A 25,849-nucleotide genomic window follows, 5' to 3' on the forward strand; every position below is an offset into this window, starting at 1 on the left:
CCAGGCGGTCTCCCATCCAAGTGTAACAATCGGCCTTATCAGTCGAGTTACAAGACTAAAATGGGATCAGATTTAACTGTGAGAGATGACTAGTGGTTAAAAGAATGAGACATAAAAGAAGATTGGTTTAAATAGATTTGGTTTATTTACAAGGTTCACATAAAAGACTTTAAAACAACACGATAAAACGAGGTAAACGCTGTTAAAAGAATACAGTTCATTTGTCCATACCCTAAAAACAGTCCAAGAATCCCAGTGTGTTGATAAGTCCAATGTGAGTGTCCACCGGTGTATATACAATCCACAGAAAGTGTAATCCAAAGTTTGCAGGTGGTGAATGGAAAGGTGAGCTCTAAAATTAGCAACTCCTCAATCCAACAGTTTGGTGACTGTCCTTTGTTTGTCATGCTGCTCTCTTATACAGTTGTACTTCCTGCTTCCTGTCATGTGTCTAGTCACATGGCAGGCCAACCATCCATTTTTTAAAGACACACACTCACTTAAAATGTTAAGAGTAATAAAATGGCCTAAAAAACATGTAAAACACTTAAAACTCTATAATACATTTAAATGATTGTAATAAATAGAGCGGTAAAACACGTCTTTCTAAAAGCCAGCATATTATATAAATAGTGAAGAAAAGGCAAAAGCTTACAGCACCTGGTATTCCCAGGCGGTCTCCCATCCAAGTACTAAGCAGGCCCGACGCTGCTTAGCTTCCGAGATCAGACGAGATCGGGCGCTCTCAGCGCGGTATGGCCGTAAGCGAGGGCTGCTCCAAAAAGTGGGCTATTTAAAGATCAGCCTCCGTAAAAGCCAGCATATTATATAAATAGTGAAGAAAAGGCAAAAGCTTACAGCACCTGGTAATCCCAGGCGGTCTCCCATCCAAGTGTAACAATCGGCCTTATCAGCCGAGTTACAAGACTAAAATGGGGTCAGATTTAACTGTGAGAGATGACTAGTGGTTAAAAGAATGAGACATAAAAGAAGATTGGTTTAAATAGATTTGGTTTATTTACAAGGTTCACATAAAAGACTTTAAAACAACACGATAAAACGAGGTAAACACTGTTAAAAGAATACAGTTCATTTGTCCATACCCTAAAAACAGTCCAAGAATCCCAGTGTGTTGATAAGTCCAATGTGAGTGTCCACCGGTGTATATACAATCCACAGAAAGTGTAATCCAAAGTTTGCAGGTGGTGAATGGAAAGGTGAGCTCTAAAATTAGCAACTCCTCAATCCAACAGTTTGGTGACTGTCCTTTGTTTGTCATGCTGCTCTCTTATACAGTTGTACTTCCTGCTTCCTGTCATGTGTCTAGTCACATGGCAGGCCAACCATCCATTTTTTAAAGACACACACTCACTTAAAATGTTAAGAGTAATAAAATGGCCTAAAAAACATGTAAAACACTTAAAACTCTATAATACATTTAAATGATTGTAATAAATAGAGCGGTAAAACACGTCTTTCTAAAAGCCAGCATATTATATAAATAGTGAAGAAAAGGCAAAAGCTTACAGCACCTGGTATTCCCAGGCGGTCTCCCATCCAAGTACTAAGCAGGCCCGACGCTGCTTAGCTTCCGAGATCAGACGAGATCGGGCGCTCTTTTTTTTTTTTTTTTTTTTTTTTATTGTACAAAAATCATTATATATTTGAATACACATTGAATACACAAATCAATAATACATTTTCATTACTACTGAAGAAGAACCCAATACACAACAAAACCGTTATCACCAATTTCCGAGTATTTAGCATTGTTGCTGGGGAAACATTCGTAAATATTACATGACACAAGCATCTTTTTAACCCAATCATAACAACAAATAAAAGCCTAAAAGCTAAACCAACAAAAGTTCATCTTCCCCTGGCATGTAAAAGTGCATATTTTTTAAAATACATATGACATCTTTTGTAAAAATTTCATAAAAATCTCCCATAATATTTTCTGATTTAAAATAACTGTACAGCATTTTGACATGATCTTCTGCCATCCATTTAAAAAGAAACCAAAGGTTTAAAACAAAATCTCTGTTTTTCGCTATATTCCTTCTTTTCCATATAGCTTTTTTTGCCACAATTAAAAACAAATTAATGAGTTTCTTGTTTGGTTTATTCTCTGCTATTCCCAACATAAACATTCTACTCCAATTAAAATCCTCTTCGTTACCTCTTAAATCTTTGATTAGTTTCTTAAATTCGTTAAAAAATGGGATCAACTCCTTACAGAATAAAAACAAATGTAAAATTCCCTCATCTTCTGTTTTACAAACTTTGCATTGAGCATTTGTTTCTTTCTGCATAGCACACAATCTCATTTCCGTAAAAATCACATTTTGTCTAATAAAATAATCAAAACATTCTAGATCTACATCCAACCATTTCCATGCCATATGCTTCCAGATATCTTTTTCTTCAATTTCGTTAAAATGCCTTATCCAGAATTGATTGGCAACAGGTTTTTTAAAAATTCTTTTCATAAAAAAACCATAAAACATTTTAACAGTACCCAAATTAAAATTCACCAACTTGTCTTTACATTTTAAAAACACATTCATTTTGTTCTCCTTTTCTTCCCTCTTGTTAAGATCATCCAGCCATTCTCCAGGGATTGCTTTTTTTACCTCTTCGTATTGTCTTTTTAAAAACATTACATTAAAATCCTCCTTCCCCTCCTCCATCGCATCTATAATCACTTGAAGTGGTAAAAATCCCTCTTTATATTCCCATAAAACATCCCTTACCTTCACAATCCCCACTTGCAACCATTTCTTAAAATAGAGGTCATGCTCTTGTATCTTTACTTTTCCATTTAAAAACAGAGGTTGATTTAAAATCCTTTCCCTCCCCTCTGGATTAAAATCCACCTCTGTTAAAAAAAGCCTCCAAGCATTTAAAACCTCTTTATAAAACTGTGGGATCCCCTCCATCATCCAATTCTTCAGCTTCATCCATAAAATGTCTTCCCCTAAATTAAAATTCCCACATTTGTTTAAATAGAAGCTCATTATTTTCTTCCACTCTGCATTGTTCGTGTCATCCAAATATTTCCTTACCACTTTTACCCTCATGCTTTTCATTTTTTGCTCTACGTCGACCAACCCCATTCCTCCCTCTTCTGGTTTCCCTATCAATGTAAGATATGCAATTCTTGGAGGCTTTTTGTCCCATAGAAATTCTAAAACACTTTTCTTTATTCTCTTCAAAACCCAATCTGGCAATGGCATGACATGTAAATTGTACCACATTTTGGATAACATTAACATATTTACAATTAAAATTTTCCCTTTCAAACTTAAAGATCTGTTTCTCCAAAAAATAAGTCTTCTTTCCATCCCTCCTACCGTCTCTTCCCACATATTGTCAATTGCCTCCTTTTCATTCCTTGCTAATATTGCCCCTAAAATCTTCATTTCTTGAACCTCCTTAAACCTAAAAAGCCCCGTTAAAATCTCGGCCCTTCCAAACTTCATATATACAGTTTTTTCTTCATTTATTTTTGCACCTGAACCCTCACAATAAAATGTTGTTTTCTCTATCACTCTTTTAACACTTTCTATATTTTCAACCACAACTGTCGTGTCATCAGCGTATTGAAATATTTTTGTTAACTCTTTTCCCTCTTCCATTTTTATTCCATTTATTCTTTTTTCTCTGTTTATTAAAAGCCCTAAAGGTTCTGCCACCAAAGAGTACAACTGTGCTGACAATGGACACCCTTGTCTTATAGATCTTGAAACTTTAAAAGGTTGAGTTAAAAATCCATTGCATTTTACTTTTGTTAAAATATCCCTGTATAAAATTGAGATCCATTTTATAAAATTATCTCCAAAACCAAATTCTTTTAAAATCGCAAATAAAAACCCATGTTCGACTCTGTCGAACGCCTTTTCAAAGTCCATACTTATAATGTATGCGCTCCTTTCTTTTTCTTTTATATAACCCACTATATCTCTTATGCTGCTTGTAATGTCTGCTATATCCCTCCCCTTTACTCCATATGCTTGGTTGGTTTCTATTATATTTGGCATGACTTTTTTTAACCTATTCGCTAAGACCTTTGCTAAAATTTTTAAATCAGTGTTTAACATTGTAATGGGTCTAAAATTCTTCAGTTCATTTTTGTCTCCCTTTTTCTTGTATATTATTTTCATTAATCCTAGCCCCATTTTTGGGTTTACTCTTTCTTTTTTGAACACTTCTTCATAAATTTCATTTAAAATCCCAACTACCTTTTCTTTAAAAACTTTGTAAAACTCGCTTCCAATACCATCTATTCCAGGGCTTTTCTTCACTCTTAATTGATTTATGGCTTGTTTAATTTCTTCTGTTGTTATTTCGCTTTCACAATCCTTTTTATCCTCCTCACCAACTTTCCTTGCTATTTGTTGTAATAAAATCTTCCGTTTTTCCTCATCTCCTCCCTCTGACTTAAACAATTCCTCATAATATGTTTTCACTTCTTTTAAAATCCTCTCTGTATCTGACACCACTTTCCCATCCTTACTTTTAAGTTCTTTAATTATTTCCGCTTTCCCCCTGCTTTTCTCAAGATTAAAAAAGAATCTGTTACATTTTTCTCCTTCCACCATGTATTTTGCTTTGCTTCTTAACATCGCCCCTTTGCATTTCTCCTCTTCTATTTTTCCCAATGTATTTTCAAATTGAATTACTTTTTGTACATTTACTTCATTTTTATTTAACTCCTCTTTTAATGTTCTCCTTACTTCTTTCTCCTTAGTTCTTTTAACCTTTTGTAACAAATTACAGTAGTTTATTGAATATTTCTTTATCTGATACTTTACGTTTTCCCACCATTGCCTTTTGTCTTCCATATACATCAGATCTTTTTTCCTCTCATCTAATATATTTTCAATCTCTTTTTTAAAACTTTCATTTTTTAAAACATCAGTGTTTAAGATCCACACTCCAGGTCCCTTCGTTTCTCTTTTAAAATCCATCACCATTAAAACCATTTTGTGATCGCTTAAGGTTGTGTCTTTATAAACTATTCTGTCAATAAAACATTCCAGATTTCTAGTACTTAAGAAATAATCTATTCTGGTTTGGCACATAAAATTCCCCACCAACTGTCTTCTTGAAAATTCCTTCTTTTTCTCGTTTCTTTCCCTCCACACATCAATCATATTTTTCTCTTCCATCAACGACTTTAGTTCTTTTCTGCCCCCATCCGTTTTAAAAACCATCCCGTTTGCCATATCCATTTTGCTAAAAACTGTGTTAAAATCCCCTGCAATCACCACCTTCCCCCATTTTTCAATTACATCGGCTAAAACATTAAAATACATTTTCTTTTCTTTTTCTTCATTCGGAGCATGCACGTTCCCTAAAATAAAATTTTCTTCCTCCATCACCATTTCTACAACCATACATTTTCCTTTTTTATCACTATACAAATGCTTTGTCTTGATACCTCTGTCTTTTCTTATTAAAATCGCCATTCCTCCTCCAATTTTTCCTTCTCCGTTATTAAAGAGTAATTCCCCTTCCCATCTTTTTTTAAAATCCTCCATACGATTCTCTTTCCAGTTTGTCTCTTGCAATAAAATCACATCCTCATTTTTACACAGTTCCTTCATCTTTTCAAATTTAAAACCATTCATTAGTCCTCTAGCATTAAAAGTCACAATTTTCAACACCATAAAATAAACTAAAAGCCATAAAGTCCCCATTTTGTCAGCTCATGGCCTCCCCTTCCTTTCCAGTATCTCCACTGTCCTGTTTCTCCTCACATGTTTGTTTTAAAACTTTCCTTTTGGCTTTCTCTAGATTTGGTGTTACCTTAGTTCTTCTTCTTCTTTTATTTGATATTCCCATGGTGCCGCCATCATCAATGTTTTCGCTGTCTCTGTCCACTCTCCCTTCCTCGTTGACCTGCTCCTCTGACTCTTCCAATTCTGTTTGCAAATCCTCCGTCGTCTCCATCAGTGTCTCTGTTTCGTCATTGTCCTGCATTACTCCAGTCCTTTCGCTTTCATCGTCAATGTCCGTGCCTGCAATACCCTCTCTTTGTGTTCCTCCCGTGTCCTCGCGTGGCTCCTCTTCATTGTCTCCCTCATGCATCTGCCCGCTCTCCTGGTCATCCTCCTGCTGGTCTCCGAACCAGCACTCGCACTTATTTAGTACGAGCCTGCAGTCCGGGCACCTCACTGCATTACAGTCCCGTGCGAAGTGGCCCCTCTCCTCGCACTTGAAACATTTGAAGTCTGGGCAGTCCTTCATCAGGTGTTCAGGGCTCATACACAGCCTACAGGTTCTCACCTGCTGGCTATGTATCACCCTGAAATACTGAGGCCCCTCTTCTGTCTCCATTCTCGTGCTATAGGGCAGAGAAGCCACCTCTTTTGGGAATCGCACTCTCACAAATCTCGTTCCATCCTCGATGCGGGTGCCCGGATAAAATCTCCGTTTGATCTGGGAGATGGGAGTTACCCCCCATCCCTCCAGCTTTTGTAGAACCACGTCGTCCTCCAGGTAAGCGGGCAGATGCATGAAAGAGACAACAAATTCTTTATTATTCAACTTTTTAATTTCACATGTCTTTCCTTTTATCATCAATCCATCTGCTAGTTTCTCAATATCTTCTTCTTTCTCCAATGTTATTTCATATTCTCTCATCATTTTTGGTCTTACCGCAAGTATAGTCGTCACGTCCATCTTGTCTGTCAGTGCTTGAATAATGTCTTCTGCTTTCCCATCCTGCACTTCAGTCAGATCAATCACTACGGTTGCTTCTTTAGCGTAAATCCGTTTCTGCTCCTTTTTAGGGTAATCCTTTTCTCGTAGTCTTTTATCCAGTCCATTTTCTGTTTGCTGCCTTTTCTCTCGTGCCAAATCCATATTCATAGAAATTAATCCATCCATTAAAAAAAAAAAAAAAAAAAAAAAGGAACTAACCACCCTCCAGACAGCAAGAATGCTGCTGTTAGGTGGTTTAAAAGTTGACAAAAAACACAAAAAACTAACTTAACGTATTACAACTCACAAAACAAACAAAAATTAAACACAAAATGGAGGAGAGCCTTCCTCTCCCAACTGCTGCCAACCACTTCCTGTTGCTCTCTAGCGCCTCAGGTGGGGGTATGGCCGTAAGCGAGGGCTGCTCCAAAAAGTGGGCTATTTAAAGATCAGCCTCCGTAAAAGCCAGCATATTATATAAATAGTGAAGAAAAGGCAAAAGCTTACAGCACCTGGTATTCCCAGGCGGTCTCCCATCCAAGTACTAAGCAGGCCCGACGCTGCTTAGCTTCCGAGATCAGACGAGATCGGGCGCTCTCAGCGCGGTATGGCCGTAAGCGAGGGCTGCTCCAAAAAGTGGGCTATTTAAAGATCAGCCTCCGTAAAAGCCAGCATATTATATAAATAGTGAAGAAAAGGCAAAAGCTTACAGCACCTGGTATTCCCAGGCGGTCTCCCATCCAAGTACTAAGCAGGCCCGACGCTGCTTAGCTTCCGAGATCAGACGAGATCGGGCGCTCTCAGCGCGGTATGGCCGTAAGCGAGGGCTGCTCCAAAAAGTGGGCTATTTAAAGATCAGCCTCCGTAAAAGCCAGCATATTATATAAATAGTGAAGAAAAGGCAAAAGCTTACAGCACCTGGTAATCCCAGGCGGTCTCCCATCCAAGTGTAACAATCGGCCTTATCAGCCGAGTTACAAGACTAAAATGGGGTCAGATTTAACTGTGAGAGATGACTAGTGGTTAAAAGAATGAGACATAAAAGAAGATTGGTTTAAATAGATTTGGTTTATTTACAAGGTTCACATAAAAGACTTTAAAACAACACGATAAAACGAGGTAAACGCTGTTAAAAGAATACAGTTCATTTGTCCATACCCTAAAAACAGTCCAAGAATCCCAGTGTGTTGATAAGTCCAATGTGAGTGTCCACCGGTGTATATACAATCCACAGAAAGTGTAATCCAAAGTTTGCAGGTGGTGAATGGAAAGGTGAGCTCTAAAATTAGCAACTCCTCAATCCAACAGTTTGGTGACTGTCCTTTGTTTGTCATGCTGCTCTCTTATACAGTTGTACTTCCTGCTTCCTGTCATGTGTCTAGTCACATGGCAGGCCAACCATCCATTTTTTAAAGACGCACACTCACTTAAAATGTTAAGAGTAATAAAATGGCCTAAAAAACATGTAAAACACTTAAAACTCTATAATACATTTAAATGATTGTAATAAATAGAGCGGTAAAACACGTCTTTCTAAAAGCCAGAATATTATATAAATAGTGAAGAAAAGGCAAAAGCTTACAGCACCTGGTATTCCCAGGCGGTCTCCCATCCAAGTACTAAGCAGGCCCGACGCTGCTTAGCTTCCGAGATCAGACGAGATCGGGCGCTCTCAGCGCGGTATGGCCGTAAGCGAGGGCTGCTCCAAAAAGTGGGCTATTTAAAGATCAGCCTCCGTAAAAGCCAGCATATTATATAAATAGTGAAGAAAAGGCAAAAGCTTACAGCACCTGGTAATCCCAGGCGGTCTCCCATCCAAGTGTAACAATCGGCCTTATCAGCCGAGTTACAAGACTAAAATGGGGTCAGATTTAACTGTGAGAGATGACTAGTGGTTAAAAGAATGAGACATAAAAGAAGATTGGTTTAAATAGATTTGGTTTATTTACAAGGTTCACATAAAAGACTTTAAAACAACACGATAAAACGAGGTAAACGCTGTTAAAAGAATACAGTTCATTTGTCCATACCCTAAAAACAGTCCAAGAATCCCAGTGTGTTGATAAGTCCAATGTGAGTGTCCACCGGTGTATATACAATCCACAGAAAGTGTAATCCAAAGTTTGCAGGTGGTGAATGGAAAGGTGAGCTCTAAAATTAGCAACTCCTCAATCCAACAGTTTGGTGACTGTCCTTTGTTTGTCATGCTGCTCTCTTATACAGTTGTACTTCCTGCTTCCTGTCATGTGTCTAGTCACATGGCAGGCCAACCATCCATTTTTTAAAGACACACACTCACTTAAAATGTTAAGAGTAATAAAATGGCCTAAAAAACATGTAAAACACTTAAAACTCTATAATACATTTAAATGATTGTAATAAATAGAGCGGTAAAACACGTCTTTCTAAAAGCCAGCATATTATATAAATAGTGAAGAAAAGGCAAAAGCTTACAGCACCTGGTATTCCCAGGCGGTCTCCCATCCAAGTACTAAGCAGGCCCGACGCTGCTTAGCTTCCGAGATCAGACGAGATCGGGCGCTCTTTTTTTTTTTTTTTTTTTTTTTTTATTGTACAAAAATCATTATATATTTGAATACACATTGAATACACAAATCAATAATACATTTTCATTACTACTGAAGAAGAACCCAATACACAACAAAACCGTTATCACCAATTTCCGAGTATTTAGCATTGTTGCTGGGGAAACATTCGTAAATATTACATGACACAAGCATCTTTTTAACCCAATCATAACAACAAATAAAAGCCTAAAAGCTAAACCAACAAAAGTTCATCTTCCCCTGGCATGTAAAAGTGCATATTTTTTAAAATACATATGACATCTTTTGTAAAAATTTCATAAAAATCTCCCATAATATTTTCTGATTTAAAATAACTGTACAGCATTTTGACATGATCTTCTGCCATCCATTTAAAAAGAAACCAAAGGTTTAAAACAAAATCTCTGTTTTTCGCTATATTCCTTCTTTTCCATATAGCTTTTTTTGCCACAATTAAAAACAAATTAATGAGTTTCTTGTTTGGTTTATTCTCTGCTATTCCCAACATAAACATTCTACTCCAATTAAAATCCTCTTCGTTACCTCTTAAATCTTTGATTAGTTTCTTAAATTCGTTAAAAAATGGGATCAACTCCTTACAGAATAAAAACAAATGTAAAATTCCCTCATCTTCTGTTTTACAAACTTTGCATTGAGCATTTGTTTCTTTCTGCATAGCACACAATCTCATTTCCGTAAAAATCACATTTTGTCTAATAAAATAATCAAAACATTCTAGATCTACATCCAACCATTTCCATGCCATATGCTTCCAGATATCTTTTTCTTCAATTTCGTTAAAATGCCTTATCCAGAATTGATTGGCAACAGGTTTTTTAAAAATTCTTTTCATAAAAAAACCATAAAACATTTTAACAGTACCCAAATTAAAATTCACCAACTTGTCTTTACATTTTAAAAACACATTCATTTTGTTCTCCTTTTCTTCCCTCTTGTTAAGATCATCCAGCCATTCTCCAGGGATTGCTTTTTTTACCTCTTCGTATTGTCTTTTTAAAAACATTACATTAAAATCCTCCTTCCCCTCCTCCATCGCATCTATAATCACTTGAAGTGGTAAAAATCCCTCTTTATATTCCCATAAAACATCCCTTACCTTCACAATCCCCACTTGCAACCATTTCTTAAAATAGAGGTCATGCTCTTGTATCTTTACTTTTCCATTTAAAAACAGAGGTTGATTTAAAATCCTTTCCCTCCCCTCTGGATTAAAATCCACCTCTGTTAAAAAAAGCCTCCAAGCATTTAAAACCTCTTTATAAAACTGTGGGATCCCCTCCATCATCCAATTCTTCAGCTTCATCCATAAAATGTCTTCCCCTAAATTAAAATTCCCACATTTGTTTAAATAGAAGCTCATTATTTTCTTCCACTCTGCATTGTTCGTGTCATCCAAATATTTCCTTACCACTTTTACCCTCATGCTTTTCATTTTTTGCTCTACGTCGACCAACCCCATTCCTCCCTCTTCTGGTTTCCCTATCAATGTAAGATATGCAATTCTTGGAGGCTTTTTGTCCCATAGAAATTCTAAAACACTTTTCTTTATTCTCTTCAAAACCCAATCTGGCAATGGCATGACATGTAAATTGTACCACATTTTGGATAACATTAACATATTTACAATTAAAATTTTCCCTTTCAAACTTAAAGATCTGTTTCTCCAAAAAATAAGTCTTCTTTCCATCCCTCCTACCGTCTCTTCCCACATATTGTCAATTGCCTCCTTTTCATTCCTTGCTAATATTGCCCCTAAAATCTTCATTTCTTGAACCTCCTTAAACCTAAAAAGCCCCGTTAAAATCTCGGCCCTTCCAAACTTCATATATACAGTTTTTTCTTCATTTATTTTTGCACCTGAACCCTCACAATAAAATGTTGTTTTCTCTATCACTCTTTTAACACTTTCTATATTTTCAACCACAACTGTCGTGTCATCAGCGTATTGAAATATTTTTGTTAACTCTTTTCCCTCTTCCATTTTTATTCCATTTATTCTTTTTTCTCTGTTTATTAAAAGCCCTAAAGGTTCTGCCACCAAAGAGTACAACTGTGCTGACAATGGACACCCTTGTCTTATAGATCTTGAAACTTTAAAAGGTTGAGTTAAAAATCCATTGCATTTTACTTTTGTTAAAATATCCCTGTATAAAATTGAGATCCATTTTATAAAATTATCTCCAAAACCAAATTCTTTTAAAATCGCAAATAAAAACCCATGTTCGACTCTGTCGAACGCCTTTTCAAAGTCCATACTTATAATGTATGCGCTCCTTTCTTTTTCTTTTATATAACCCACTATATCTCTTATGCTGCTTGTAATGTCTGCTATATCCCTCCCCTTTACTCCATATGCTTGGTTGGTTTCTATTATATTTGGCATGACTTTTTTTAACCTATTCGCTAAGACCTTTGCTAAAATTTTTAAATCAGTGTTTAACATTGTAATGGGTCTAAAATTCTTCAGTTCATTTTTGTCTCCCTTTTTCTTGTATATTATTTTCATTAATCCTAGCCCCATTTTTGGGTTTACTCTTTCTTTTTTGAACACTTCTTCATAAATTTCATTTAAAATCCCAACTACCTTTTCTTTAAAAACTTTGTAAAACTCGCTTCCAATACCATCTATTCCAGGGCTTTTCTTCACTCTTAATTGATTTATGGCTTGTTTAATTTCTTCTGTTGTTATTTCGCTTTCACAATCCTTTTTATCCTCCTCACCAACTTTCCTTGCTATTTGTTGTAATAAAATCTTCCGTTTTTCCTCATCTCCTCCCTCTGACTTAAACAATTCCTCATAATATGTTTTCACTTCTTTTAAAATCCTCTCTGTATCTGACACCACTTTCCCATCCTTACTTTTAAGTTCTTTAATTATTTCCGCTTTCCCCCTGCTTTTCTCAAGATTAAAAAAGAATCTGTTACATTTTTCTCCTTCCACCATGTATTTTGCTTTGCTTCTTAACATCGCCCCTTTGCATTTCTCCTCTTCTATTTTTCCCAATGTATTTTCAAATTGAATTACTTTTTGTACATTTACTTCATTTTTATTTAACTCCTCTTTTAATGTTCTCCTTACTTCTTTCTCCTTAGTTCTTTTAACCTTTTGTAACAAATTACAGTAGTTTATTGAATATTTCTTTATCTGATACTTTACGTTTTCCCACCATTGCCTTTTGTCTTCCATATACATCAGATCTTTTTTCCTCTCATCTAATATATTTTCAATCTCTTTTTTAAAACTTTCATTTTTTAAAACATCAGTGTTTAAGATCCACACTCCAGGTCCCTTCGTTTCTCTTTTAAAATCCATCACCATTAAAACCATTTTGTGATCGCTTAAGGTTGTGTCTTTATAAACTATTCTGTCAATAAAACATTCCAGATTTCTAGTACTTAAGAAATAATCTATTCTGGTTTGGCACATAAAATTCCCCACCAACTGTCTTCTTGAAAATTCCTTCTTTTTCTCGTTTCTTTCCCTCCACACATCAATCATATTTTTCTCTTCCATCAACGACTTTAGTTCTTTTCTGCCCCCATCCGTTTTAAAAACCATCCCGTTTGCCATATCCATTTTGCTAAAAACTGTGTTAAAATCCCCTGCAATCACCACCTTCCCCCATTTTTCAATTACATCGGCTAAAACATTAAAATACATTTTCTTTTCTTTTTCTTCATTCGGAGCATGCACGTTCCCTAAAATAAAATTTTCTTCCTCCATCACCATTTCTACAACCATACATTTTCCTTTTTTATCACTATACAAATGCTTTGTCTTGATACCTCTGTCTTTTCTTATTAAAATCGCCATTCCTCCTCCAATTTTTCCTTCTCCGTTATTAAAGAGTAATTCCCCTTCCCATCTTTTTTTAAAATCCTCCATACGATTCTCTTTCCAGTTTGTCTCTTGCAATAAAATCACATCCTCATTTTTACACAGTTCCTTCATCTTTTCAAATTTAAAACCATTCATTAGTCCTCTAGCATTAAAAGTCACAATTTTCAACACCATAAAATAAACTAAAAGCCATAAAGTCCCCATTTTGTCAGCTCATGGCCTCCCCTTCCTTTCCAGTATCTCCACTGTCCTGTTTCTCCTCACATGTTTGTTTTAAAACTTTCCTTTTGGCTTTCTCTAGATTTGGTGTTACCTTAGTTCTTCTTCTTCTTTTATTTGATATTCCCATGGTGCCGCCATCATCAATGTTTTCGCTGTCTCTGTCCACTCTCCCTTCCTCGTTGACCTGCTCCTCTGACTCTTCCAATTCTGTTTGCAAATCCTCCGTCGTCTCCATCAGTGTCTCTGTTTCGTCATTGTCCTGCATTACTCCAGTCCTTTCGCTTTCATCGTCAATGTCCGTGCCTGCAATACCCTCTCTTTGTGTTCCTCCCGTGTCCTCGCGTGGCTCCTCTTCATTGTCTCCCTCATGCATCTGCCCGCTCTCCTGGTCATCCTCCTGCTGGTCTCCGAACCAGCACTCGCACTTATTTAGTACGAGCCTGCAGTCCGGGCACCTCACTGCATTACAGTCCCGTGCGAAGTGGCCCCTCTCCTCGCACTTGAAACATTTGAAGTCTGGGCAGTCCTTCATCAGGTGTTCAGGGCTCATACACAGCCTACAGGTTCTCACCTGCTGGCTGTGTATCACCCTGAAATACTGAGGCCCCTCTTCTGTCTCCATTCTCGTGCTATAGGGCAGAGAAGCCACCTCTTTTGGGAATCGCACTCTCACAAATCTCGTTCCATCCTCGATGCGGGTGCCCGGATAAAATCTCCGTTTGATCTGGGAGATGGGAGTTACCCCCCATCCCTCCAGCTTTTGTAGAACCACGTCGTCCTCCAGGTAAGCGGGCAGATGCATGAAAGAGACAACAAATTCTTTATTATTCAACTTTTTAATTTCACATGTCTTTCCTTTTATCATCAATCCATCTGCTAGTTTCTCAATATCTTCTTCTTTCTCCAATGTTATTTCATATTCTCTCATCATTTTTGGTCTTACCGCAAGTATAGTCGTCACGTCCATCTTGTCTGTCAGTGCTTGAATAATGTCTTCTGCTTTCCCATCCTGCACTTCAGTCAGATCAATCACTACGGTTGCTTCTTTAGCGTAAATCCGTTTCTGCTCCTTTTTAGGGTAATCCTTTTCTCGTAGTCTTTTATCCAGTCCATTTTCTGTTTGCTGCCTTTTCTCTCGTGCCAAATCCATATTCATAGAAATTAATCCATCCATTAAAAAAAAAAAAAAAAAAAAAAGGAACTAACCACCCTCCAGACAGCAAGAATGCTGCTGTTAGGTGGTTTAAAAGTTGACAAAAAACACAAAAAACTAACTTAACGTATTACAACTCACAAAACAAACAAAAATTAAACACAAAATGGAGGAGAGCCTTCCTCTCCCAACTGCTGCCAACCACTTCCTGTTGCTCTCTAGCGCCTCAGGTGGGGGTATGGCCGTAAGCGAGGGCTGCTCCAAAAAGTGGGCTATTTAAAGATCAGCCTCCGTAAAAGCCAGCATATTATATAAATAGTGAAGAAAAGGCAAAAGCTTACAGCACCTGGTATTCCCAGGCGGTCTCCCATCCAAGTACTAAGCAGGCCCGACGCTGCTTAGCTTCCGAGATCAGACGAGATCGGGCGCTCTCAGCGCGGTATGGCCGTAAGCGAGGGCTGCTCCAAAAAGTGGGCTATTTAAAGATCAGCCTCCGTAAAAGCCAGCATATTATATAAATAGTGAAGAAAAGGCAAAAGCTTACAGCACCTGGTATTCCCAGGCGGTCTCCCATCCAAGTACTAAGCAGGCCCGACGCTGCTTAGCTTCCGAGATCAGACGAGATCGGGCGCTCTCAGCGCGGTATGGCCGTAAGCGAGGGCTGCTCCAAAAAGTGGGCTATTTAAAGATCAGCCTCCGTAAAAGCCAGCATATTATATAAATAGTGAAGAAAAGGCAAAAGCTTACAGCACCTGGTAATCCCAGGCGGTCTCCCATCCAAGTGTAACAATCGGCCTTATCAGCCGAGTTACAAGACTAAAATGGGGTCAGATTTAACTGTGAGAGATGACTAGTGGTTAAAAGAATGAGACATAAAAGAAGATTGGTTTAAATAGATTTGGTTTATTTACAAGGTTCACATAAAAGACTTTAAAACAACACGATAAAACGAGGTAAACGCTGTTAAAAGAATACAGTTCATTTGTCCATACCCTAAAAACAGTCCAAGAATCCCAGTGTGTTGATAAGTCCAATGTGAGTGTCCACCGGTGTATATACAATCCACAGAAAGTGTAATCCAAAGTTTGCAGGTGGTGAATGGAAAGGTGAGCTCTAAAATTAGCAACTCCTCAATCCAACAGTTTGGTGACTGTCCTTTGTTTGTCATGCTGCTCTCTTATACAGTTGTACTTCCTGCTTCCTGTCATGTGTCTAGTCACATGGCAGGCCAACCATCCATTTTTTAAAGACGCACACTCACTTAAAATGTTAAGAGTAATAAAATGGCCTAAAAAACATGTAAAACACTTAAAACTCTATAATACATTTAAATGATTGTAATAAATAGAGCGGTAAAACACGTCTTTCTAAAAGCCAGAATATTATATAAATAGTGAAGAAAAGGCAAAAGCTTACAGCACCTGGTATTCCCAGGCGGTCTCCCATCCAAGTACTAAGCAGGCCCGACGCTGCTTAGCTTCCGAGATCAGACGAGATCGGGCGCTCTCAGCGCGGTATGGCCGTAAGCGAGGGCTGCTCCAAAAAGTGGGCTATTTAAAGATCAGCCTCCGTAAAAGCCAGCATATTATATAAATAGTGAAGAAAAGGCAAAAGCTTACAGCACCTGGTAATCCCAGGCGGTCTCCCATCCAAGTGTAACAATCGGCCTTATCAGCCGAGTTACAAGACTAAAATGGGGTCAGATTTAACTGTGAGAGATGACTAGTGGTTAAAAGAATGAGACATAAAAGAAGATTGGTTTAAATAGATTTGGTTTATTTACAAGGTTCACATAAAAGACTTTAAAACAACACGATAAAACGAGGTAAACGCTGTTAAAAGAATACAGTTCATTTGTCCATACCCTAAAAACAGTCCAAGAATCCCAGTGTGTTGATAAGTCCAATGTGAGTGTCCACCGGTGTATATACAATCCACAGAAAGTGTAATCCAAAGTTTGCAGGTGGTGAATGGAAAGGTGAGCTCTAAAATTAGCAACTCCTCAATCCAACAGTTTGGTGACTGTCCTTTGTTTGTCATGCTGCTCTCTTATACAGTTGTACTTCCTGCTTCCTGTCATGTGTCTAGTCACATGGCAGGCCAACCATCCATTTTTTAAAGACACACACTCACTTAAAATGTTAAGAGTAATAAAATGGCCTAAAAAACATGTAAAACACTTAAAACTCTATAATACATTTAAATGATTGTAATAAATAGAGCGGTAAAACACGTCTTTCTAAAAGCCAGCATATTATATAAATAGTGAAGAAAAGGCAAAAGCTTACAGCACCTGGTATTCCCAGGCGGTCTCCCATCCAAGTACTAAGCAGGCCCGACGCTGCTTAGCTTCCGAGATCAGACGAGATCGGGCGCTCTTTTTTTTTTTTTTTTTTTTTTTTATTGTACAAAAATCATTATATATTTGAATACACATTGAATACACAAATCAATAATACATTTTCATTACTACTGAAGAAGAACCCAATACACAACAAAACCGTTATCACCAATTTCCGAGTATTTAGCATTGTTGCTGGGGAAACATTCGTAAATATTACATGACACAAGCATCTTTTTAACCCAATCATAACAACAAATAAAAGCCTAAAAGCTAAACCAACAAAAGTTCATCTTCCCCTGGCATGTAAAAGTGCATATTTTTTAAAATACATATGACATCTTTTGTAAAAATTTCATAAAAATCTCCCATAATATTTTCTGATTTAAAATAACTGTACAGCATTTTGACATGATCTTCTGCCATCCATTTAAAAAGAAACCAAAGGTTTAAAACAAAATCTCTGTTTTTCGCTATATTCCTTCTTTTCCATATAGCTTTTTTTGCCACAATTAAAAACAAATTAATGAGTTTCTTGTTTGGTTTATTCTCTGCTATTCCCAACATAAACATTCTACTCCAATTAAAATCCTCTTCGTTACCTCTTAAATCTTTGATTAGTTTCTTAAATTCGTTAAAAAATGGGATCAACTCCTTACAGAATAAAAACAAATGTAAAATTCCCTCATCTTCTGTTTTACAAACTTTGCATTGAGCATTTGTTTCTTTCTGCATAGCACACAATCTCATTTCCGTAAAAATCACATTTTGTCTAATAAAATAATCAAAACATTCTAGATCTACATCCAACCATTTCCATGCCATATGCTTCCAGATATCTTTTTCTTCAATTTCGTTAAAATGCCTTATCCAGAATTGATTGGCAACAGGTTTTTTAAAAATTCTTTTCATAAAAAAACCATAAAACATTTTAACAGTACCCAAATTAAAATTCACCAACTTGTCTTTACATTTTAAAAACACATTCATTTTGTTCTCCTTTTCTTCCCTCTTGTTAAGATCATCCAGCCATTCTCCAGGGATTGCTTTTTTTACCTCTTCGTATTGTCTTTTTAAAAACATTACATTAAAATCCTCCTTCCCCTCCTCCATCGCATCTATAATCACTTGAAGTGGTAAAAATCCCTCTTTATATTCCCATAAAACATCCCTTACCTTCACAATCCCCACTTGCAACCATTTCTTAAAATAGAGGTCATGCTCTTGTATCTTTACTTTTCCATTTAAAAACAGAGGTTGATTTAAAATCCTTTCCCTCCCCTCTGGATTAAAATCCACCTCTGTTAAAAAAAGCCTCCAAGCATTTAAAACCTCTTTATAAAACTGTGGGATCCCCTCCATCATCCAATTCTTCAGCTTCATCCATAAAATGTCTTCCCCTAAATTAAAATTCCCACATTTGTTTAAATAGAAGCTCATTATTTTCTTCCACTCTGCATTGTTCGTGTCATCCAAATATTTCCTTACCACTTTTACCCTCATGCTTTTCATTTTTTGCTCTACGTCGACCAACCCCATTCCTCCCTCTTCTGGTTTCCCTATCAATGTAAGATATGCAATTCTTGGAGGCTTTTTGTCCCATAGAAATTCTAAAACACTTTTCTTTATTCTCTTCAAAACCCAATCTGGCAATGGCATGACATGTAAATTGTACCACATTTTGGATAACATTAACATATTTACAATTAAAATTTTCCCTTTCAAACTTAAAGATCTGTTTCTCCAAAAAATAAGTCTTCTTTCCATCCCTCCTACCGTCTCTTCCCACATATTGTCAATTGCCTCCTTTTCATTCCTTGCTAATATTGCCCCTAAAATCTTCATTTCTTGAACCTCCTTAAACCTAAAAAGCCCCGTTAAAATCTCGGCCCTTCCAAACTTCATATATACAGTTTTTTCTTCATTTATTTTTGCACCTGAACCCTCACAATAAAATGTTGTTTTCTCTATCACTCTTTTAACACTTTCTATATTTTCAACCACAACTGTCGTGTCATCAGCGTATTGAAATATTTTTGTTAACTCTTTTCCCTCTTCCATTTTTATTCCATTTATTCTTTTTTCTCTGTTTATTAAAAGCCCTAAAGGTTCTGCCACCAAAGAGTACAACTGTGCTGACAATGGACACCCTTGTCTTATAGATCTTGAAACTTTAAAAGGTTGAGTTAAAAATCCATTGCATTTTACTTTTGTTAAAATATCCCTGTATAAAATTGAGATCCATTTTATAAAATTATCTCCAAAACCAAATTCTTTTAAAATCGCAAATAAAAACCCATGTTCGACTCTGTCGAACGCCTTTTCAAAGTCCATACTTATAATGTATGCGCTCCTTTCTTTTTCTTTTATATAACCCACTATATCTCTTATGCTGCTTGTAATGTCTGCTATATCCCTCCCCTTTACTCCATATGCTTGGTTGGTTTCTATTATATTTGGCATGACTTTTTTTAACCTATTCGCTAAGACCTTTGCTAAAATTTTTAAATCAGTGTTTAACATTGTAATGGGTCTAAAATTCTTCAGTTCATTTTTGTCTCCCTTTTTCTTGTATATTATTTTCATTAATCCTAGCCCCATTTTTGGGTTTACTCTTTCTTTTTTGAACACTTCTTCATAAATTTCATTTAAAATCCCAACTACCTTTTCTTTAAAAACTTTGTAAAACTCGCTTCCAATACCATCTATTCCAGGGCTTTTCTTCACTCTTAATTGATTTATGGCTTGTTTAATTTCTTCTGTTGTTATTTCGCTTTCACAATCCTTTTTATCCTCCTCACCAACTTTCCTTGCTATTTGTTGTAATAAAATCTTCCGTTTTTCCTCATCTCCTCCCTCTGACTTAAACAATTCCTCATAATATGTTTTCACTTCTTTTAAAATCCTCTCTGTATCTGACACCACTTTCCCATCCTTACTTTTAAGTTCTTTAATTATTTCCGCTTTCCCCCTGCTTTTCTCAAGATTAAAAAAGAATCTGTTACATTTTTCTCCTTCCACCATGTATTTTGCTTTGCTTCTTAACATCGCCCCTTTGCATTTCTCCTCTTCTATTTTTCCCAATGTATTTTCAAATTGAATTACTTTTTGTACATTTACTTCATTTTTATTTAACTCCTCTTTTAATGTTCTCCTTACTTCTTTCTCCTTAGTTCTTTTAACCTTTTGTAACAAATTACAGTAGTTTATTGAATATTTCTTTATCTGATACTTTACGTTTTCCCACCATTGCCTTTTGTCTTCCATATACATCAGATCTTTTTTCCTCTCATCTAATATATTTTCAATCTCTTTTTTAAAACTTTCATTTTTTAAAACATCAGTGTTTAAGATCCACACTCCAGGTCCCTTCGTTTCTCTTTTAAAATCCATCACCATTAAAACCATTTTGTGATCGCTTAAGGTTGTGTCTTTATAAACTATTCTGTCAATAAAACATTCCAGATTTCTAGTACTTAAGAAATAATCTATTCTGGTTTGGCACATAAAATTCCCCACCAACTGTCTTCTTGAAAATTCCTTCTTTTTCTCGTTTCTTTCCCTCCACACATCAATCATATTTTTCTCTTCCATCAACGACTTTAGTTCTTTTCTGCCCCCATCCGTTTTAAAAACCATCCCGTTTGCCATATCCATTTTGCTAAAAACTGTGTTAAAATCCCCTGCAATCACCACCTTCCCCCATTTTTCAATTACATCGGCTAAAACATTAAAATACATTTTCTTTTCTTTTTCTTCATTCGGAGCATGCACGTTCCCTAAAATAAAATTTTCTTCCTCCATCACCATTTCTACAACCATACATTTTCCTTTTTTATCACTATACAAATGCTTTGTCTTGATACCTCTGTCTTTTCTTATTAAAATCGCCATTCCTCCTCCAATTTTTCCTTCTCCGTTATTAAAGAGTAATTCCCCTTCCCATCTTTTTTTAAAATCCTCCATACGATTCTCTTTCCAGTTTGTCTCTTGCAATAAAATCACATCCTCATTTTTACACAGTTCCTTCATCTTTTCAAATTTAAAACCATTCATTAGTCCTCTAGCATTAAAAGTCACAATTTTCAACACCATAAAATAAACTAAAAGCCATAAAGTCCCCATTTTGTCAGCTCATGGCCTCCCCTTCCTTTCCAGTATCTCCACTGTCCTGTTTCTCCTCACATGTTTGTTTTAAAACTTTCCTTTTGGCTTTCTCTAGATTTGGTGTTACCTTAGTTCTTCTTCTTCTTTTATTTGATATTCCCATGGTGCCGCCATCATCAATGTTTTCGCTGTCTCTGTCCACTCTCCCTTCCTCGTTGACCTGCTCCTCTGACTCTTCCAATTCTGTTTGCAAATCCTCCGTCGTCTCCATCAGTGTCTCTGTTTCGTCATTGTCCTGCATTACTCCAGTCCTTTCGCTTTCATCGTCAATGTCCGTGCCTGCAATACCCTCTCTTTGTGTTCCTCCCGTGTCCTCGCGTGGCTCCTCTTCATTGTCTCCCTCATGCATCTGCCCGCTCTCCTGGTCATCCTCCTGCTGGTCTCCGAACCAGCACTCGCACTTATTTAGTACGAGCCTGCAGTCCGGGCACCTCACTGCATTACAGTCCCGTGCGAAGTGGCCCCTCTCCTCGCACTTGAAACATTTGAAGTCTGGGCAGTCCTTCATCAGGTGTTCAGGGCTCATACACAGCCTACAGGTTCTCACCTGCTGGCTGTGTATCACCCTGAAATACTGAGGCCCCTCTTCTGTCTCCATTCTCGTGCTATAGGGCAGAGAAGCCACCTCTTTTGGGAATCGCACTCTCACAAATCTCGTTCCATCCTCGATGCGGGTGCCCGGATAAAATCTCCGTTTGATCTGGGAGATGGGAGTTACCCCCCATCCCTCCAGCTTTTGTAGAACCACGTCGTCCTCCAGGTAAGCGGGCAGATGCATGAAAGAGACAACAAATTCTTTATTATTCAACTTTTTAATTTCACATGTCTTTCCTTTTATCATCAATCCATCTGCTAGTTTCTCAATATCTTCTTCTTTCTCCAATGTTATTTCATATTCTCTCATCATTTTTGGTCTTACCGCAAGTATAGTCGTCACGTCCATCTTGTCTGTCAGTGCTTGAATAATGTCTTCTGCTTTCCCATCCTGCACTTCAGTCAGATCAATCACTACGGTTGCTTCTTTAGCGTAAATCCGTTTCTGCTCCTTTTTAGGGTAATCCTTTTCTCGTAGTCTTTTATCCAGTCCATTTTCTGTTTGCTGCCTTTTCTCTCGTGCCAAATCCATATTCATAGAAATTAATCCATCCATTAAAAAAAAAAAAAAAAAAAAAAGGAACTAACCACCCTCCAGACAGCAAGAATGCTGCTGTTAGGTGGTTTAAAAGTTGACAAAAAACACAAAAAACTAACTTAACGTATTACAACTCACAAAACAAACAAAAATTAAACACAAAATGGAGGAGAGCCTTCCTCTCCCAACTGCTGCCAACCACTTCCTGTTGCTCTCTAGCGCCTCAGGTGGGGGTATGGCCGTAAGCGAGGGCTGCTCCAAAAAGTGGGCTATTTAAAGATCAGCCTCCGTAAAAGCCAGCATATTATATAAATAGTGAAGAAAAGGCAAAAGCTTACAGCACCTGGTATTCCCAGGCGGTCTCCCATCCAAGTACTAAGCAGGCCCGACGCTGCTTAGCTTCCGAGATCAGACGAGATCGGGCGCTCTCAGCGCGGTATGGCCGTAAGCGAGGGCTGCTCCAAAAAGTGGGCTATTTAAAGATCAGCCTCCGTAAAAGCCAGCATATTATATAAATAGTGAAGAAAAGGCAAAAGCTTACAGCACCTGGTATTCCCAGGCGGTCTCCCATCCAAGTACTAAGCAGGCCCGACGCTGCTTAGCTTCCGAGATCAGACGAGATCGGGCGCTCTCAGCGCGGTATGGCCGTAAGCGAGGGCTGCTCCAAAAAGTGGGCTATTTAAAGATCAGCCTCCGTAAAAGCCAGCATATTATATAAATAGTGAAGAAAAGGCAAAAGCTTACAGCACCTGGTAATCCCAGGCGGTCTCCCATCCAAGTGTAACAATCGGCCTTATCAGCCGAGTTACAAGACTAAAATGGGGTCAGATTTAACTGTGAGAGATGACTAGTGGTTAAAAGAATGAGACATAAAAGAAGATTGGTTTAAATAGATTTGGTTTATTTACAAGGTTCACATAAAAGACTTTAAAACAACACGATAAAACGAGGTAAACGCTGTTAAAAGAATACAGTTCATTTGTCCATACCCTAAAAACAGTCCAAGAATCCCAGTGTGTTGATAAGTCCAATGTGAGTGTCCACCGGTGTATATACAATCCACAGAAAGTGTAATCCAAAGTTTGCAGGTGGTGAATGGAAAGGTGAGCTCTAAAATTAGCAACTCCTCAATCCAACAGTTTGGTGACTGTCCTTTGTTTGTCATGCTGCTCTCTTATACAGTTGTACTTCCTGCTTCCTGTCATGTGTCTAGTCACATGGCAGGCCAACCATCCATTTTTTAAAGACGCACACTCACTTAAAATGTTAAGAGTAATAAAATGGCCTAAAAAACATGTAAAACACTTAAAACTCTATAATACATTTAAATGATTGTAATAAATAGAGCGGTAAAACACGTCTTTCTAAAAGCCAGAATATTATATAAATAGTGAAGAAAAGGCAAAAGCTTACAGCACCTGGTATTCCCAGGCGGTCTCCCATCCAAGTACTAAGCAGGCCCGACGCTGCTTAGCTTCCGAGATCAGACGAGATCGGGCGCTCTCAGCGCGGTATGGCCGTAAGCGAGGGCTGCTCCAAAAAGTGGGCTATTTAAAGATCAGCCTCCGTAAAAGCCAGCATATTATATAAATAGTGAAGAAAAGGCAAAAGCTTACAGCACCTGGTAATCCCAGGCGGTCTCCCATCCAAGTGTAACAATCGGCCTTATCAGCCGAGTTACAAGACTAAAATGGGGTCAGATTTAACTGTGAGAGATGACTAGTGGTTAAAAGAATGAGACATAAAAGAAGATTGGTTTAAATAGATTTGGTTTATTTACAAGGTTCACATAAAAGACTTTAAAACAACACGATAAAACGAGGTAAACGCTGTTAAAAGAATACAGTTCATTTGTCCATACCCTAAAAACAGTCCAAGAATCCCAGTGTGTTGATAAGTCCAATGTGAGTGTCCACCGGTGTATATACAATCCACAGAAAGTGTAATCCAAAGTTTGCAGGTGGTGAATGGAAAGGTGAGCTCTAAAATTAGCAACTCCTCAATCCAACAGTTTGGTGACTGTCCTTTGTTTGTCATGCTGCTCTCTTATACAGTTGTACTTCCTGCTTCCTGTCATGTGTCTAGTCACATGGCAGGCCAACCATCCATTTTTTAAAGACACACACTCACTTAAAATGTTAAGAGTAATAAAATGGCCTAAAAAACATGTAAAACACTTAAAACTCTATAATACATTTAAATGATTGTAATAAATAGAGCGGTAAAACACGTCTTTCTAAAAGCCAGCATATTATATAAATAGTGAAGAAAAGGCAAAAGCTTACAGCACCTGGTATTCCCAGGCGGTCTCCCATCCAAGTACTAAGCAGGCCCGACGCTGCTTAGCTTCCGAGATCAGACGAGATCGGGCGCTCTCAGCGCGGTATGGCCGTAAGCGAGGGCTGCTCCAAAAAGTGGGCTATTTAAAGATCAGCCTCCGTAAAAGCCAGCATATTATATAAATAGTGAAGAAAAGGCAAAAGCTTACAGCACCTGGTAATCCCAGGCGGTCTCCCATCCAAGTGTAACAATCGGCCTTATCAGCCGAGTTACAAGACTAAAATGGGGTCAGATTTAACTGTGAGAGATGACTAGTGGTTAAAAGAATGAGACATAAAAGAAGATTGGTTTAAATAGATTTGGTTTATTTACAAGGTTCACATAAAAGACTTTAAAACAACACGATAAAACGAGGTAAACGCTGTTAAAAGAATACAGTTCATTTGTCCATACCCTAAAAACAGTCCAAGAATCCCAGTGTGTTGATAAGTCCAATGTGAGTGTCCACCGGTGTATATACAATCCACAGAAAGTGTAATCCAAAGTTTGCAGGTGGTGAATGGAAAGGTGAGCTCTAAAATTAGCAACTCCTCAATCCAACAGTTTGGTGACTGTCCTTTGTTTGTCATGCTGCTCTCTTATACAGTTGTACTTCCTGCTTCCTGTCATGTGTCTAGTCACATGGCAGGCCAACCATCCATTTTTTAAAGACACACACTCACTTAAAATGTTAAGAGTAATAAAATGGCCTAAAAAACATGTAAAACACTTAAAACTCTATAATACATTTAAATGATTGTAATAAATAGAGCGGTAAAACACGTCTTTCTAAAAGCCAGCATATTATATAAATAGTGAAGAAAAGGCAAAAGCTTACAGCACCTGGTATTCCCAGGCGGTCTCCCATCCAAGTACTAAGCAGGCCCGACGCTGCTTAGCTTCCGAGATCAGACGAGATCGGGCGCTCTCAGCGCGGTATGGCCGTAAGCGAGGGCTGCTCCAAAAAGTGGGCTATTTAAAGATCAGCCTCCGTAAAAGCCAGCATATTATATAAATAGTGAAGAAAAGGCAAAAGCTTACAGCACCTGGTATTCCCAGGCGGTCTCCCATCCAAGTACTAAGCAGGCCCAACGCTGCTTAGCTTCCGAGATCAGACGAGATCGGGCGCTCTCAGCGCGGTATGGCCGTAAGCGAGGGCTGCTCCAAAAAGTGGGCTATTTAAAGATCAGCCTCCGTAAAAGCCAGCATATTATATAAATAGTGAAGAAAAGGCAAAAGCTTACAGCACCTGGTAATCCCAGGCGGTCTCCCATCCAAGTGTAACAATCGGCCTTATCAGCCGAGTTACAAGACTAAAATGGGGTCAGATTTAACTGTGAGAGATGACTAGTGGTTAAAAGAATGAGACATAAAA

At 37.7% G+C, this 25,849-nt stretch overlaps 13 non-coding genes across 13 annotated transcripts; all 13 read right to left on the bottom strand.

Annotated features, from left to right (window-relative positions):
- Positions 1-648: 648 nt before the first annotated feature.
- Positions 649-767, bottom strand: LOC141302452 (5S ribosomal RNA). Its single transcript, XR_012342438.1, has one exon. It is a non-coding gene; the product is annotated as a 5S ribosomal RNA (ribosomal RNA).
- A 6,444-nt stretch (positions 768-7,211) lies between these two features.
- LOC141302453 (5S ribosomal RNA) lies at positions 7,212-7,330 on the bottom strand. The gene has a single exon (XR_012342439.1). It is a non-coding gene; the product is annotated as a 5S ribosomal RNA (ribosomal RNA).
- Positions 7,331-7,414: 84 nt separating this feature from the next.
- Positions 7,415-7,533, bottom strand: LOC141302454 (5S ribosomal RNA). Its single transcript, XR_012342440.1, has one exon. It is a non-coding gene; the product is annotated as a 5S ribosomal RNA (ribosomal RNA).
- Positions 7,534-8,286: 753 nt separating this feature from the next.
- Positions 8,287-8,405, bottom strand: LOC141302455 (5S ribosomal RNA). The gene has a single exon (XR_012342441.1). It is a non-coding gene; the product is annotated as a 5S ribosomal RNA (ribosomal RNA).
- Positions 8,406-14,849: 6,444 nt separating this feature from the next.
- LOC141302456 (5S ribosomal RNA) lies at positions 14,850-14,968 on the bottom strand. The gene has a single exon (XR_012342442.1). It is a non-coding gene; the product is annotated as a 5S ribosomal RNA (ribosomal RNA).
- An 84-nt stretch (positions 14,969-15,052) lies between these two features.
- On the bottom strand, positions 15,053-15,171 carry LOC141302457 (5S ribosomal RNA). Its single transcript, XR_012342444.1, has one exon. It is a non-coding gene; the product is annotated as a 5S ribosomal RNA (ribosomal RNA).
- Positions 15,172-15,924: 753 nt separating this feature from the next.
- Positions 15,925-16,043, bottom strand: LOC141302458 (5S ribosomal RNA). The gene has a single exon (XR_012342445.1). It is a non-coding gene; the product is annotated as a 5S ribosomal RNA (ribosomal RNA).
- Positions 16,044-22,486: 6,443 nt separating this feature from the next.
- Positions 22,487-22,605, bottom strand: LOC141302459 (5S ribosomal RNA). The gene has a single exon (XR_012342446.1). It is a non-coding gene; the product is annotated as a 5S ribosomal RNA (ribosomal RNA).
- An 84-nt stretch (positions 22,606-22,689) lies between these two features.
- On the bottom strand, positions 22,690-22,808 carry LOC141302460 (5S ribosomal RNA). The gene has a single exon (XR_012342447.1). It is a non-coding gene; the product is annotated as a 5S ribosomal RNA (ribosomal RNA).
- A 753-nt stretch (positions 22,809-23,561) lies between these two features.
- LOC141302463 (5S ribosomal RNA) lies at positions 23,562-23,680 on the bottom strand. The gene has a single exon (XR_012342449.1). It is a non-coding gene; the product is annotated as a 5S ribosomal RNA (ribosomal RNA).
- A 753-nt stretch (positions 23,681-24,433) lies between these two features.
- Positions 24,434-24,552, bottom strand: LOC141302464 (5S ribosomal RNA). Its single transcript, XR_012342450.1, has one exon. It is a non-coding gene; the product is annotated as a 5S ribosomal RNA (ribosomal RNA).
- Positions 24,553-25,305: 753 nt separating this feature from the next.
- Positions 25,306-25,424, bottom strand: LOC141302465 (5S ribosomal RNA). Its single transcript, XR_012342451.1, has one exon. It is a non-coding gene; the product is annotated as a 5S ribosomal RNA (ribosomal RNA).
- An 84-nt stretch (positions 25,425-25,508) lies between these two features.
- Positions 25,509-25,627, bottom strand: LOC141304042 (5S ribosomal RNA). Its single transcript, XR_012344009.1, has one exon. It is a non-coding gene; the product is annotated as a 5S ribosomal RNA (ribosomal RNA).
- Between the last annotated feature and the right edge of the window lie 222 nt (positions 25,628-25,849).

This window comes from Garra rufa, unplaced genomic scaffold (genome assembly GCF_049309525.1).
Source record: "Garra rufa unplaced genomic scaffold, GarRuf1.0 hap1_unplaced_001, whole genome shotgun sequence".
Lineage (NCBI taxonomy): Eukaryota > Metazoa > Chordata > Actinopteri > Cypriniformes > Cyprinidae > Garra > Garra rufa.